Genomic DNA, 13,402 nt, shown 5'->3' with positions numbered 1-13,402 from the left:
CTGCAAGGAGATCTAACCAGTCCATCCTAAAGGAAATCAGTCCTGGGTGTTCATTGGAAGGACTGATGCTGAAGCTGAAACTCCAATACTTTGGCCACCTGATACAAAGAGCTGACTCATTGGAAAAGACCCTGACGCTGGGAAAGATTGAGGGCAGGAAGAGAAGGGGATGACAGAGGATGAGATGGTTAGATGGCATCACCGACTTGATGGACATGGGTTTGGGTGGACTCCAGGAGTTGTGATGGACAGGGAGGCCTGGCGTGCTGCTGTTCATGGGGTCACAAAGAGTCAGACACAACTGAGTGACTGAACTGAACTGAACTGATACAAGAAATGTCTTAATCACCTTGATAACCATGATGGTGTGGTCACTCACCTAGAACTAGACATCCTGGAGTGTGAAGTCAAGTGGGCCTGAAGAAGCATTTATTATAAACAAAGCTAGTAGAGGTGATAGAATTCCAGCTGAGCTAATTAAAATCTTAAAAAGTGACGCTGTTAAAGTGCCACACTCAGTATTTTAGCAAATTTGGAAAATTCAGCAGTGGGCATATAGACTGGAAAAGGTCAGTTTTCATTGCAAGTCCAAAGAAAGGCAATGACAAAGAATGCTCAAACTACCACACAGTTGCATTCATTTCACATACTAGTAAGGTTATGCTCAAAATCCTTCAAGCTAGGCTTCAGCAATACCTGAACCAAGAACTTCCAGATGTACAAGCTGGGTTTAGAAAAGGCAGAGGAACCAGAGATCAAATTGCCAACATTTGTTGGATCATAGAAAAGGCAAGAGAATTCCAGAAAAACGTCTACTTTCCCTTCGTTGACTATGCTAAAGCCTTTGACTGTGTGGATCACAACAAACTGTGGAAAATTCTTCAAGAGATGGGAATACCAGACCACCTTACCTGTCTCCTGAGAAACCTGTATGCAAGTCAAGAAGCAACAGTTGGAACTGGACATGGAATAACTGACTGGTTCAGAATTGGGAAAGGAGTACAACAAGGCTGTATATTGTCACCCTGTTTATTTAACTAATATGCACAGTACATCATGGAAAATCCAGGGCTGGATGAATCACAAGCTGGAATCAAGACTAACTGGAGAAACATCAAGAAAAACTCTCAGATATGTAGATGATACCACTCTAATGGCAGAAAGTAAAGAGGAACTAAAGAGTCTCCTGATGATGGTGAAAGAGGAGAGTGAAAAAGCTGGCTTGAAACTCAACATTAAAAAAACTAAGATCATGGCATCCAGTCCCATCACTTCATGGCAAATAGAGGGGGGAAAAGTGGAAGCAGTCATAGATTTTATTCTCTTGGGCTCCAAAATCACTGCAAATGGTGAGTGCAGCCATGAAATTAAAAGACACTTGCTCCTTTGATGGAAAGCTGTGATAAACCTAGACAGTGTATTAAAAAGCAAAGACATCACTTTGCCAACACAGGTGTGGATAGTTGAAACTCTAGTTCTTCCAATAGTCGTGTACGAATGTGAGAACTGGATCATAAAGAAGGTTAAGTGCCAAAGAATTGGTGCTTTTGAATTGTGGTGCTGGAGAAGGCTCTTGAGAGTCCCTTGGACTGCAAGGAGATCCAACCAGTCAATATAAAGGAAATCAACCCTGAATATTCACTGGAAAGACATCTGATGCTGAAGCTAAAGTTCCAATAGTTTGGCCACCTGATGAGGAGAGCTGACTCACTGGAAAAGCCTCTGATGTTGGGAAAAAGTGAAGGCAAAAGGAGAAGGGGGCGTCAGAGAATTGGATGGTTAGATAGCATCACTGAATCAATGGACATGAATCTGAGCAAACTCCGGGAGTTAATGAAGGACAGGGGAGCCTAGAGTGCTACAGTAAATTAGGTTGCAAAGAGTTAGATTCAACTTAGCGACTGAACAACAATTTATACCTCAGGAAACGTGTTTTTTTTTTTTTTTTTAATAAAAAATGTGTCCTTATATGATACTGGATATAATCACCTTGTGATTCTATCAGGACTTGAACTCTTCATTGTGAATCATCTTTCAGGGATTGACATGGAATCCAATGAGCATCTCAAACACTTCAAGCTCTATTAGATTCATTAGTCAGAAGACCTACTGGCAGAATGACTTGTGTTGTGGCCTGAATCAGCTTCTCCAGCTTTGGACTCCACTCAAGATTGAGTAACCTTATGCCTTACTCAGCAACATGGTCAGAGGAGGACATCCATATGTGGTACGTATCGACCCAACAAAGGCCAATAAAAGTGTTGCTCATTCTTAGTGGTGATGTATGTATGATACAGCAGTATTTCTTTCATCTTGGAGGAACTATTCTAGTATTGCAGAAACATGAGCTTCTAGAAATACCCCTGAGATCCATGAATTTCCAATGGATGTATCTCCCCACTTGTGACACATGTGTGCTTTACTGAAATATCTGTTCCTGTCTGCTCACCTGGTTGATTAGCCTGGTGTCAGCTAAACTGGTCCTGTAGAACATTCCATGGAATAACAAGAGGATCAACAATCTTTCCTGATCTAAATTATGGCACAAAGCAGAGTCCCAAGGCCAGGGTGGTGAATATGTAGTATTATTCCTGTCAGATAAAAGCAAATTTCTTCTGATTAGAGAGTATACATTTACCAGGTCAGCAGCATTAGATAACTAATTCAGTGACTTGGCGACAAGCTCTTCTGCTGTCCCAGCTATTACTCGTGCCAGTCATGGGAATTATTAGTCAGATGAGAGGGAACCATTTATATGAGGTCAATGGGGGAGATATTTTTGGGAAATGTGACTTTTCCTCATACCATATCTCTTTATAAATTGTGACAGCCCCACTGTGTGATCTGGCCATTGATACATGATAGCTTAGATTTGCAGGGAACTTTAACTTATAAAGAAATAGCTTACAAATATATTTATTCACAATTTCCTTCACAATAGGTCTATGGAACAGATAGAGCAGATATTATTTTCTTTAAAAAAAAAAAATCGTTTATTAGGCTGCACTGGGTCTTAGTCGCAGCATGCAGGATCTTCTTGTTCCATGACCAGAGATTGTACCTGGGCCCCCTGCATTGGGAGTACAGGGTCTTAGCCACTAGACTACCAGGGAAGTCCCAAGGGCAGATATTATTTTTTGAATTTGAAATGACTGATATAAGACAATGTCAGGATTTTAGTGTAGATCTCTCTGATTCCACAACTGAGTTGCCACCATGCCCCTTAAAGCAATGCCGTTCCTAATATGTGGGTTAGTTAAATTCAGTTGAACATACTTAATGGTGAGAAGTGATATCTACACAGCACTTGGTACAAGATAGAAGATTCACTTGTTGTTGTTGTTTAGTCTCTAAGTCTTGTCTGACTCTTTACAACCCTGTGGACTGTAGCCCGCCAGGTCCTCTGCCCACAGGATTTCCCAGGCCAGAATACCGGAGCAGGTATGCCACACCCTCTTCTAGGGGATCTTCTCAACCCAGGGATCGAACCAGTGTCTCCTGCGGATTCTTTACTGCTGAGCCACCAGGGAAGCCCACTAAGCGGTGGCTCCTGCTAAGATTGACATACATACATTTAGGATATGCCAAGTGCTGGGGATACAGATGAGGTCCTCCCCTTAAGGAGCATGGTGTGGGAGGATAAGGCAGAACTTGCTGAGGCATATGCTTCCAAGATTGCCTCAGAAAGCCAGCTGCTGCTGCTGCTAAGTCGCTTCAGTTGTGTCCGACTCTGTGTGACCCCATAGACGGAAGCCCACCAGGCTCCCCCGTCCCTAGGATTCTCCAGGCAAGAACACTGGAGTGGGTTGCCATTTCCTTCTCCAATGCATGAAAGTGAAAAGTGAAAGTGAAGTCTCTCAGTCATGTCCGACTCTTAGCAACCCAATGGACTGCAGCCCACCAGGCTCCTCCATCCATGGGATTTTCCAGGCAAGAGTACTGGAGTGGGGTGCCATTGCCTTCTCCCTGATTAAAAAAAGAAAAAAAAAAAAAAGATTACCATTTGAGTTCTGTTTAGGCCAGGCAAATTAAGGCTAGTAGTGGAATGCCCCAGGGCTCCTTATGGATCAGAGTTCTGTCCCTTCTCTGATACAGGGCCCTTCTCGGGTAGGGCCCTCCCACCCCCAGTGATTTGTTCTGAAAGCGACACCCACAGAGCAGGTTGCTTTGGGGAGAGGAGTGCAGTGATCACTGTGAACATCCCATTTTTCAGTTTAGCCAATGATCATCACCTTATTTCTTGGACCCAATGTGACTTATTGAGGTATAAAAATCAGCTGGAACACCTTGGGGAGAACACCCTGGAATGAGCTTCCTACCTCTGTGGGGTCACCCAGGAAACATCCACATTCATATCACTTCTCAGCGTTCACAGGGCAAAAGAGTCAGATGGGTTGGGGGTAGCAGAGGAGGCCTGCAGAGAGGCAGTGAAATTGCTTATGCAGTCCAGGGAGGGAAGAGGCTGACCTGGGCATTAGAGAGGTTTATGTGACACCCAGATGCTCCAGAGGTGCCCTGGTGCCACCACGGGCTTTCCCCAAGGGAGGACAAGAAGCATTCTGAGTGGCTGCTCAGGGTCTGCATGGCGCTGAGAGTGGCCTGGTTTGGCTGGATTTCTCTTGTTTTTGTTTTTCTGTTTTTCAGAAACGGTCACCAAATTCCCATCATTCTTTGTATGCAACACCCATTAAACCTAAGCGATTTTCCAAGACAAAGAAAACACCATGTCTGGGAACACGTGCCAATAAGAAGTACATGACCTCCTCTTGCTGGGGCACTGGTATTTTTAAAGCAACAAATGCTTGATATTGAATATCCCATCAAGGCTCCCTTCCGAGCAGATCCAACAATTGTCCTGGGGAAGAAACAATCTGAGAAATGCCCCCAAACCGTTATGGGGTGCCCACAAAAACAGCTCATCAAATTCCTCTCCCTAATCAGGAAGGCAGGGGGTAGTGTGTGTGTGTGTGTGTGTGTGTGTGTGTGTCTGTGTGCGTGTGTGCGTGTGTGATAGAGAGAGGTGCTTGGCATGGTGCTTGAGACCCATCTTTGTCCCCTTATCAACCTTTTGCTTACCCCTGTAAAAATACAACACAACTTCTCTCCGAGAACATTTTCCAACCAGAGGTCTCTGCCTCAAGGCAAATATATCGACTCTTCTGTGAAGGCCCTTCACAGGCCTTCTGGAAGCCGAGCGCCCTCACTTGGCTAAGTAAATATCAAAGTGCTGGGGCTTGTGAGCAGGTGGAGCTGAGCCTGGTGGGCCTGAGCCCCAGCCATGGCCTTTCTGATCCTTTGTTTTTCTGCAGCAAGTGGAGGCGAAGGCAAAGGTAGAGGGAAGGGAAATGTGATCTCCAGTGAATTGCAGTGTTTTGCTTTCTCTAATCCTATTCAGGTGGTGACTGTAGCAAAAAGGAAAAACAGGCCAATATATAGGATGCAGAAAAACCCTGATTATTACCCCGATGAATGTGCATTGGCGGAATTGAATTCAAGTCGCAGTGATTCATTATTAATGGGTCCCAAGTTCTGACCCAGGGTGGAGGTGGGGCTCTTGTGAAGGCAGAGATGGTGGCTGAGGTAGGGTCTCCACCCTGGAGAGGAACTGGGCCCGGAGCAGGCGGCCCCTGAGCCTGGCCCAGACCGCAGCTGGCCCAGGGCCACGCTTCCTCCAGGACTGCCTACTGCACACCTGCGACTCGGCTTCTCTTGTCTCAGAGCTGCACTGTTGGTGATTTATTCCACCCTGGAGCCTCCCAGAGGCTGGGCCCTGGGAGAGACTGCGCTCCATCTCCGCCATTCCCCAGTGAGGACTCCCCAGTGAGGAGGATGGAAAACACTGTCTTGCATGAATAATACGCCTTCCCCTTTTTGAAGATCTCAGAACACCTAGCAGACAGGATGCTCTTCACCCTCAACCACTCCCTGAGGCTAAATCAGGTTTTGATTTCCCCCTCCCTGCCTTTTTTTTTTTTTTTTAAATGAGGAAATGACAGCACAGAGCAATTGGTCCCTGGGAGTGAGTTGTGTTGGGGTAACAGGAAGCAGGCAGGGAAGAGCTGATTTGGTAAGAGTCCTTTGTAGAGGCAGAAATTCTCTCAGCTAACCCCGTGCTGTCAGCACAGACACACGAAAGGGATCCCAATCATTTAAAAGCTCCAGTCTACATAATAGCTTACCCCAGATGCTGGTCAATGCACAGGGCTTTTTTGTCTGTTTTAACTCACAGGAGGGTTCCCTTCTAAGAGGACACTTCTAGGTCACATAGAAATAGAATTGAAACCACACCTAAGAATTGGAAAGGCCACAAGGAGAACTGTGTATTCAACCTTCAGTCCTGTTGAGCTCAGGAAATGAAGGCAAAAATTCCCTGTCCCCAGATTTTTCTGCCAAATGAATGGAACAAGAAGGGAGACCCAGGAGCTTCTCTGTGGTAGACTGTCTGTGAGGTAGTGGTGACTAGCCTCTAATTATCTTTGGCCTTTATTATTGTGCAAATTCTTATTAACCTTTTAGCTGCCCCTAGTTGACTCAGTGGTAAAGAATCTGCCTGCCAAGTAGGAGATGTGTGTTCAGTTTCTGGGTCGGGAAGATCCCCTGGAGAAGGAAATGGTAACCCACTCCAGTATTCTTGCCTAGAAAAACCCATGGACAGAGGACCCTGGCGGGCTACAGTCCATACGGTCACAAAGAGCTGGACACGACCAAGCAACTAAACAGGTCTTTCCTTCACCATGCTACAGCAAAAATGATCTTTTACAAAACCAAACTCTTGTCATGTCATTCCTGTACTTAAAGCACTCTGTGATATCCCATAGTCTTCAAAATAAAATTCAAACTCCTTAGCATAGCATGAAAGACCCCTATCTGCCCACCAGATGCAGGAAACAGCCTGCTACTCTTTATAATCAAGCTTATTCATTCATTCAAGACATCAGACTGTCATTGATTGGGTGTTAGGTGTGTTAGTCTCTCAGTCATCTCTGACTGCGACCCCGTGGACTGTAGCCCACCAGGCTCTTCTGTCCATAGGATTCTCCAGCAAGAATACTGGAATGGGTTGCCATTTCCTTCTTTAGGGTATCTTCCCAACCCAGGGATTGAACCCAGGTCTCCTACATTGCAGGCAGATTCTCTGATTAAGGACTCAATATTTTTCAGTAGGTTTGCCAGGCACTGGAAATGTACTACTACACTTGGTAGAGCCTAGAATATGATCTGACCAAGACTCAAGGAATCCACCCCCAGCCCCAGAACTTACTTCTCTCTCTGCCCATAACTTCCTCCTCTTCCACCAGCTAGCTTTTCAGCTTCATGAATTTTCTTCTTCATTTCTCCCAAATGCCTCTCTTGAATTTTCTGATAGCCCATGGTGCTATAATTAGGTACTTTTCCATTTTCCCCCTTTGTGTATGAGATTTTTGAGGACAGGAACTTTGTCTTGTTCATAGCACCTCACATAGGGCCCAGCTCATGGTAGGTGACTCTAGGGGTCATGGTTCCACAGCCACACTGGCTTTGGCCAGTGTAGGGTGGTGTAGGGGCTCTGGAAGAGAAACCTCTAAACACACTGTCCCTTGCTTTCTCCTTAGTGTCACGTCTAGACATGATGCCTGGCGCTGCTGCAGCCGTCTTGCTGTCCAAGTGGCACTAGCTTTAGAAAGAAACCAGTAATGAGGGCAGCAGGGCAGAGAGTTGTGAGTAACCTCAGTCTGGGATCCTCCTGCATCTGGACCTGAAGTTATGTATATAGCAAATTTCTCATGGTTTAAGCCATCTGATTCAAGGTCTTTTCTTTCCTTTTCCTTTTTCTTTTCCTTCCTTCTCATCTTCCTCCTTCTTGTACTTTTTCTTTTAGCTTTTCTTTTTTGCTGCCCACATCTTTCTAACTGGTTTGTAACTTAGTACCAGTCTTCAGTTGGACTGACAGCGGAGGGCCTAGCCAACTGAGTCTAGCTGACAGCATCTGCAATTAATTGTTTTTATTTAAAGGTCTTATTTTCCCTACTAAACTATAGATTCTTCTGAGGGGAGGAAGTGATTTTGTCTCATATTGTCCTGTTAGTCTCTTCTTTGAAGCTCTACCTAATGCCTATTATGTAATACAGAGTTCCAAAAATACTGAGTCAAACTGAACTGAATTGGCATGTTCAAATACTCTTTTCTCCTTTTTCTTAACCCTCAATATATCATTTATCTTTATACCACATAATGTAGTATTTCGTGCTATACTGTGGTTCTTACACTGATGCCCACTGAAAGTCTTGCACTCCTCAAGAAGATGTTAAGGTTCTGGAGAACCGCATCTGAGTCTCATCTCGTATTTCTTTGATATCCTTTGTAGTTCGCAGCATTTGTAGGGCTCATAGAAGCATCTAACAACTTCCTGATGAACTAATGCTCTGAAGCCTTGCAAACATTACACCCTCCCGAGGTTTTCAGTTATGCACTCCTTCATGTTTGTCTCGGTTCATGATGGCAAGTCCTCACCGTCTTTGCCGGACACCCTGTAGACATAGAGTACCTTCTCTTCTTTCCCGTGTGCATAGAGGTGACATCAAATAAAGCCTTGTGACTAATGAAGGAGAATATTAAAGTATTATCTCCCCACAGATCACAATTCCACAGAGCGGTTTTGGTAAACTTAAACCTCTCAAGGACTATTGTGGTGGAGGTGGAACTAACATTCAAAATATTGTTTGGGATGGAGGGCAGTTTTTGGAAGTGACACCACACACTGATCACCTTGTTTAGCCGTTAAGACTGCTTTGCTATTAACCGTGTGTAGTTACAGAGCCTAGTTTTCTTTTTCATCTCCAAGACATCTCTATTTTTGAAGCTCTGCTTCTTAGGCATGTCCCTCTGTGTTTCTGAAGAAGTCTACAGTCACAATTACCGTTTGCTGAAAGGACACTCAGCACCCTGTTTTCTATCCCTTCGAAGGTCCTCTGACACGATGCTCCAGCTGCCTGTTTTTCACACATTTTCCCATGACTGAGATTCAACAATACAACTCAGCAGTTTAAATTGTTTAAACAAGCTCCCAACAAATAAAAAGTCAGGGAGAGGTAAACATAGGGACCTATACATTCTTATTTTTCAATGCCTCTTTGAACATTGCTTTCCCTCTCTTGGTGATGGATTTTGACTCTGGTTATAATAACAGGATCTCTTAGAGAAAATATTTTAAAAACCCTGAAACCAAGAGAAAGCAGGAATTAAGAATCGACAAATTTGTCCTCATTTTTCCCTCCTTATTTTACATATCTGAGTGGTTTTGCTCTCCAAATCTGATTAACAAGTTTTCCTTTTGAAGAATGGTCATGCGTTCTTTGGGTTATTTAGTTTGCAGCCAGGTATGTCAAGGTGGTAAGAAATTACATGTGTGCTTAGGTGTCAGGAACATCCATAGTATAATCAAGGGGATGCCAGAGAGCAGGGCTTTTAATTTAATCTCCTGTGTCAAGTACTGTACAGTTCAGTTCAGTTGCTCAGTTGTGTCTGACTCTTTGCGGCCCCATGGACTGCAGCACTCCAGGCCTCCCTGTCAATCACCAACTCCCAGAGTTTATTCAAACTCATGTCCATTGAGTCGGTGATGCCATCCAGCTATCTCATCCTCTGTCGTCCCCTTTTCCTCCTGCCTTCAATCTTTCCTATCATCAGGGTCTTTTCAAATGAATCAGTTCTTTGCATCAGGTGGCCAAATGATTGGAGTTTCAGCTTCAGCATCAGTCCTTCCAATGAATATTCAGGACTGATTTCCTTTAGGATGGACTGGTTGGATCTCTGTGCAGTCCAAGGGACTCTCAAGAGTCTTCTCCCACACCACAGTTCAAAAGCATCAATTCTTTGGTGCTCAGCTTTCTTTATAGTACAAGTCTCACATCCATACATAACTACTGGCTTTGACTAGATGGACCTTTGTTGGCAAAGTAATGTCTCTGCTTTTTAATATGCTGTCTGGGTTGGTCATAACTTTTTTTCCAAGGAGCAAGCATCTTTTAATTTCATGGCTGCAATCACCATCTACAGGGATTTTGGAGCCCCCCAAAATAAAGTCTCTCACTGTTTCCACTGTTTCCCCATCTATTTGCCATAAAGTGATGGGACCGGATGCCATGATCTTAGTTTTCTGAAAGTTGAGTTTTAAGCCAACTTTTTCACACTTCTCTTTCACTTTCATCAAGAGCCTCTTCAGTTCTTTGCTTTCTGCCGTAAGTGTGGTGTCATCTCCATATCTGAGGTTATTGATATTTCTCCTCTCAATCTTGATTCCAGCTTGTGCTTCATCCAGCCCCGCGTTTCTCATGATGTACTCTGCATGTAAGTTAAATAAGCAGGGTGACAATATACAGCCTTGACGTACTCCTTTCCCTATTTGAAACCAGTTTGTTGTTCCATGTCTAGTTCTAACTGTTGCTTTCTGACCTGCATACAGATTTCTCAAGAGGCAGATCAGGTGGTCTGCTATTCCCATCTCTTTCAGAATTTTCCACAGTTTGTTGTGATCCACACAGTCAAAGGCTTTGGCATAGTCAATACAGCAGATGTTTTTCTGGAACTCTTGCTTTTTTGATGATTCAGTGGATGTTGGCAGTTTGATCTCTGGTTCCTCTGCCTTTTCAAATCCAGCTTGAATATCTGGAAGTTCACAGTTCACATACTGTTGAAGCCTGGCTTGGAGAATTTTGAGCATTACTTTACTAGTGTGTGAGATGAGTGCAACTGTGCGGTAGTTTGAGCATTCTTTGGCATTGCCTTTCTTTGGGATTGGAATGAAAACTAACCTTTTCCAGTCCTGTGGCCACTGGTGAGTTTTCCAAATCTGCTTTACAACTGATGAACATATCTCAACTTAAGGAAACTTGACATGTGAGACAGTGTGTTATGTGCTCTAGGGGATAAAACATACATCAGACATATTCAAACCCTACAGGTATACTATGCTGCTGCTACTGCTGCTAAGTCGCTTCAGTCGTGTCCGACTCTGTGCGACCCCATAGACGGCAGCCCACCAGGCTCCCCCATCCCTGGGATTCTCCAGGCAAGAACACTGGAGTGGGTTGCCATTTCCTTCTCCAAAGCATGAAAGCGAAAAGTGAAAGTGAAGTTGCTCAGTCGTGTCCGACTTCTAGCGACTCCATGGGCTTCAGCCTACCAGGCCCCTCCATCCATGGGATTTTCCAGGCAAAAGTACTGGAGTGGGGTGCCATTGCCTTCTCCAACAGGTAAATTCTGAAAGTCTCAACAAAACTCTTAACAGTATCTATCTCTGGGATGAGACATGGAGAATTAGACATTTCAGTCTCTACACTAAACCTATTTTTCAGTGAATTACTTTTGTGATACAATTTTTCCATTTTCGAAAAAAAGCGGTTTTTCCCCCCCCTTTTTGATTACTTACAGGTATACTATAAGCATTTCGAAAATGGAAAAATTGTATCACAAAAGTAATTCACTGAGAAATAGATTTAGTATAGAGACTGAAATGTCTAATTCTCCATGTCTCATCGGAGAAGGCAGTGGCACCCCACTCCAGTACTCTTGCCTGGAAAATCCCATGGATGGAGGAGCCTGGTAGGCTGCAGTCCATGGGGTCGCTAAGAGTTGGACACAACTGAGCGACTTCACTTTCACTTTTCGCTTTCATGAATTGGAGAAGGAAATGGCAACCCACTCCAGTGTTCTTGCCTGGAGAATCCAGGGACGGGGAAGCCTGGTAGGCTGCCGTCTATGGGGTCACACAGAGTCGGACACAACTAAAGTGACTTAGCAGCAGCAGCATCCCAGAGATAGATACTGTTAAGAGTTTTGTTGAGACTTTCAGAATTTTTATGTATATAGTATAATACATGTGTATAGAAACGTGTATATTTATGCAGTGGGATCATATTATATATATGGTTCTTTAACCTCTGTCAGTGCATCTAATTATCTTTGCTTTATTTCTCACTGGCTGTGTACTATTCCATTGTATGCGTGTATCACACTGCCTCATATTGACAGGGGACCCAGTTCTCTGAGTGTTTTAAATTGAAGTATAGTTGATTTAAGTTGTTGTTCAGTCATTCAGTCGTGTCTGACTCTTTGAGACCCTGTGAACTGCAGCATGCCAGACTTCCCTGTTTTAGGTGTACAACCTAGTGATTCAGTATATTCATAGATTATACTTTATTTAGAGTTATCATAAATAATAACTGTATTCCTCTGTGATGTACAAAATGTCCTTGTTGCTTTCCCTGAGATATTTTTTACTCAATTAGAAACAGTGTTGTAGTAAATATCCTTGTTCATTTATTTATTTATTTATTGCACTTGTGAAACCAACTTCTTAGGAAGATCAGGTAAGATTTCAGAGAAGTGGACCTTTAATAGAGCCTGGAGGATGGTGTGTCACGGGCAAGGATGGAAACCACAAGATGTAGTCTGGGGTCTGTGAATAGACGTTTTTGGGTGAAGTGTAGATTTTGTGGTTTCCATCTTGAGCAATTGACTCACAATAAAAAGTTAAGATGAAGGGGGAGTTTGCAAAAGAACATGAAGTTCCTACAGTTTAGACATTTTGAGTTTGCAATGAATGATGCCATGATGCCTAAGAAGAAATATTAGATGTGGGAACGGAGGGTGTCAGGTAGATGGGAACCACCAGAGAGGAGGAGACATCAGTTTCCGGTAAGCACAGGGAAAGCCATGGCACACAAAAGAGACATCATGAAGGATGATTCAGCAGGGCTGGATGTGATGGAAGTCAAGAAGCCCTGTTTCCTTATCTAAAATTTGGGGGACAACAATTTCCATCCCTCATGGTTAGTATGAGCACTAAGTGAAATAACAGGCAAACTTTTCATAAGTAACAGTTATTCCTGTAATATCATTTCACTGGGTTATGAACTTTCTCTCTAGTCCCCCAAATAATGGTCATCCCAGCAGGGCTCTAGGAGTTGTTCGTTTATGGAACAAAGAGGGTGAATTACAGTGACCTTTTCAGGGAGCAACTGTGAAGTCACCGAAGGGGGTTGGCTATGTTTTCCCAGTGATTCAGTGGAAACTTAAGAGTTTAACTTAAAAGTCACCTCCAAAGATGTGAATCTGGTCTAAATACTTTGGGGCACTTTCACATCTGTGGTTACTGAGTTAAATTTTCCCTTTTATCTATTTCAACACCCCCTATCCACCCCACTCCCCATCAAATTACAGAGATTTGTTTTTGCTTTTAGATCAGAAAGGAAGGATGGGAAGACACATTCCAAATATTTAGTTAGTTTCAAAAGTATGTGTTATTCAAAGCACCTTCAAGTACTAGGTTTCTTGAAATAAGAAACTCTATCATCTCTCTCCGCTGTGTTCCCTTGGCAGGAACAGTAACCTTCTACTTCAAGTGCAAAACACTCAGCTCTTT

General features: G+C 43.6%; 1 long non-coding RNA gene across 1 annotated transcript in view; it reads left to right on the top strand.

Annotated features, from left to right (window-relative positions):
- LOC147366865 (uncharacterized) overlaps positions 1-13,402 on the top strand; it is a 231,302-nt gene that overhangs the window by 5,106 nt on the left and 212,794 nt on the right. Inside the window, exon 3 of the long non-coding RNA XR_015169512.1 lies at positions 2,039-2,227. This is a non-coding gene — a long non-coding RNA (uncharacterized LOC147366865). The remainder of the gene's footprint in view (positions 1-2,038; positions 2,228-13,402) is intronic.

The sequence above is a fragment of the Bos grunniens genome, chromosome 8 (genome assembly GCF_055505025.1).
Source record: "Bos grunniens cultivar Pamir isolate PY7600 chromosome 8, Bosgru_T2T1.0, whole genome shotgun sequence".
Taxonomy (NCBI): domain Eukaryota; kingdom Metazoa; phylum Chordata; class Mammalia; order Artiodactyla; family Bovidae; genus Bos; species Bos grunniens.
The sequence above is the reverse complement of the archived record's forward strand: the minus strand, read 5'-3'. Positions and strand labels throughout refer to the sequence as shown.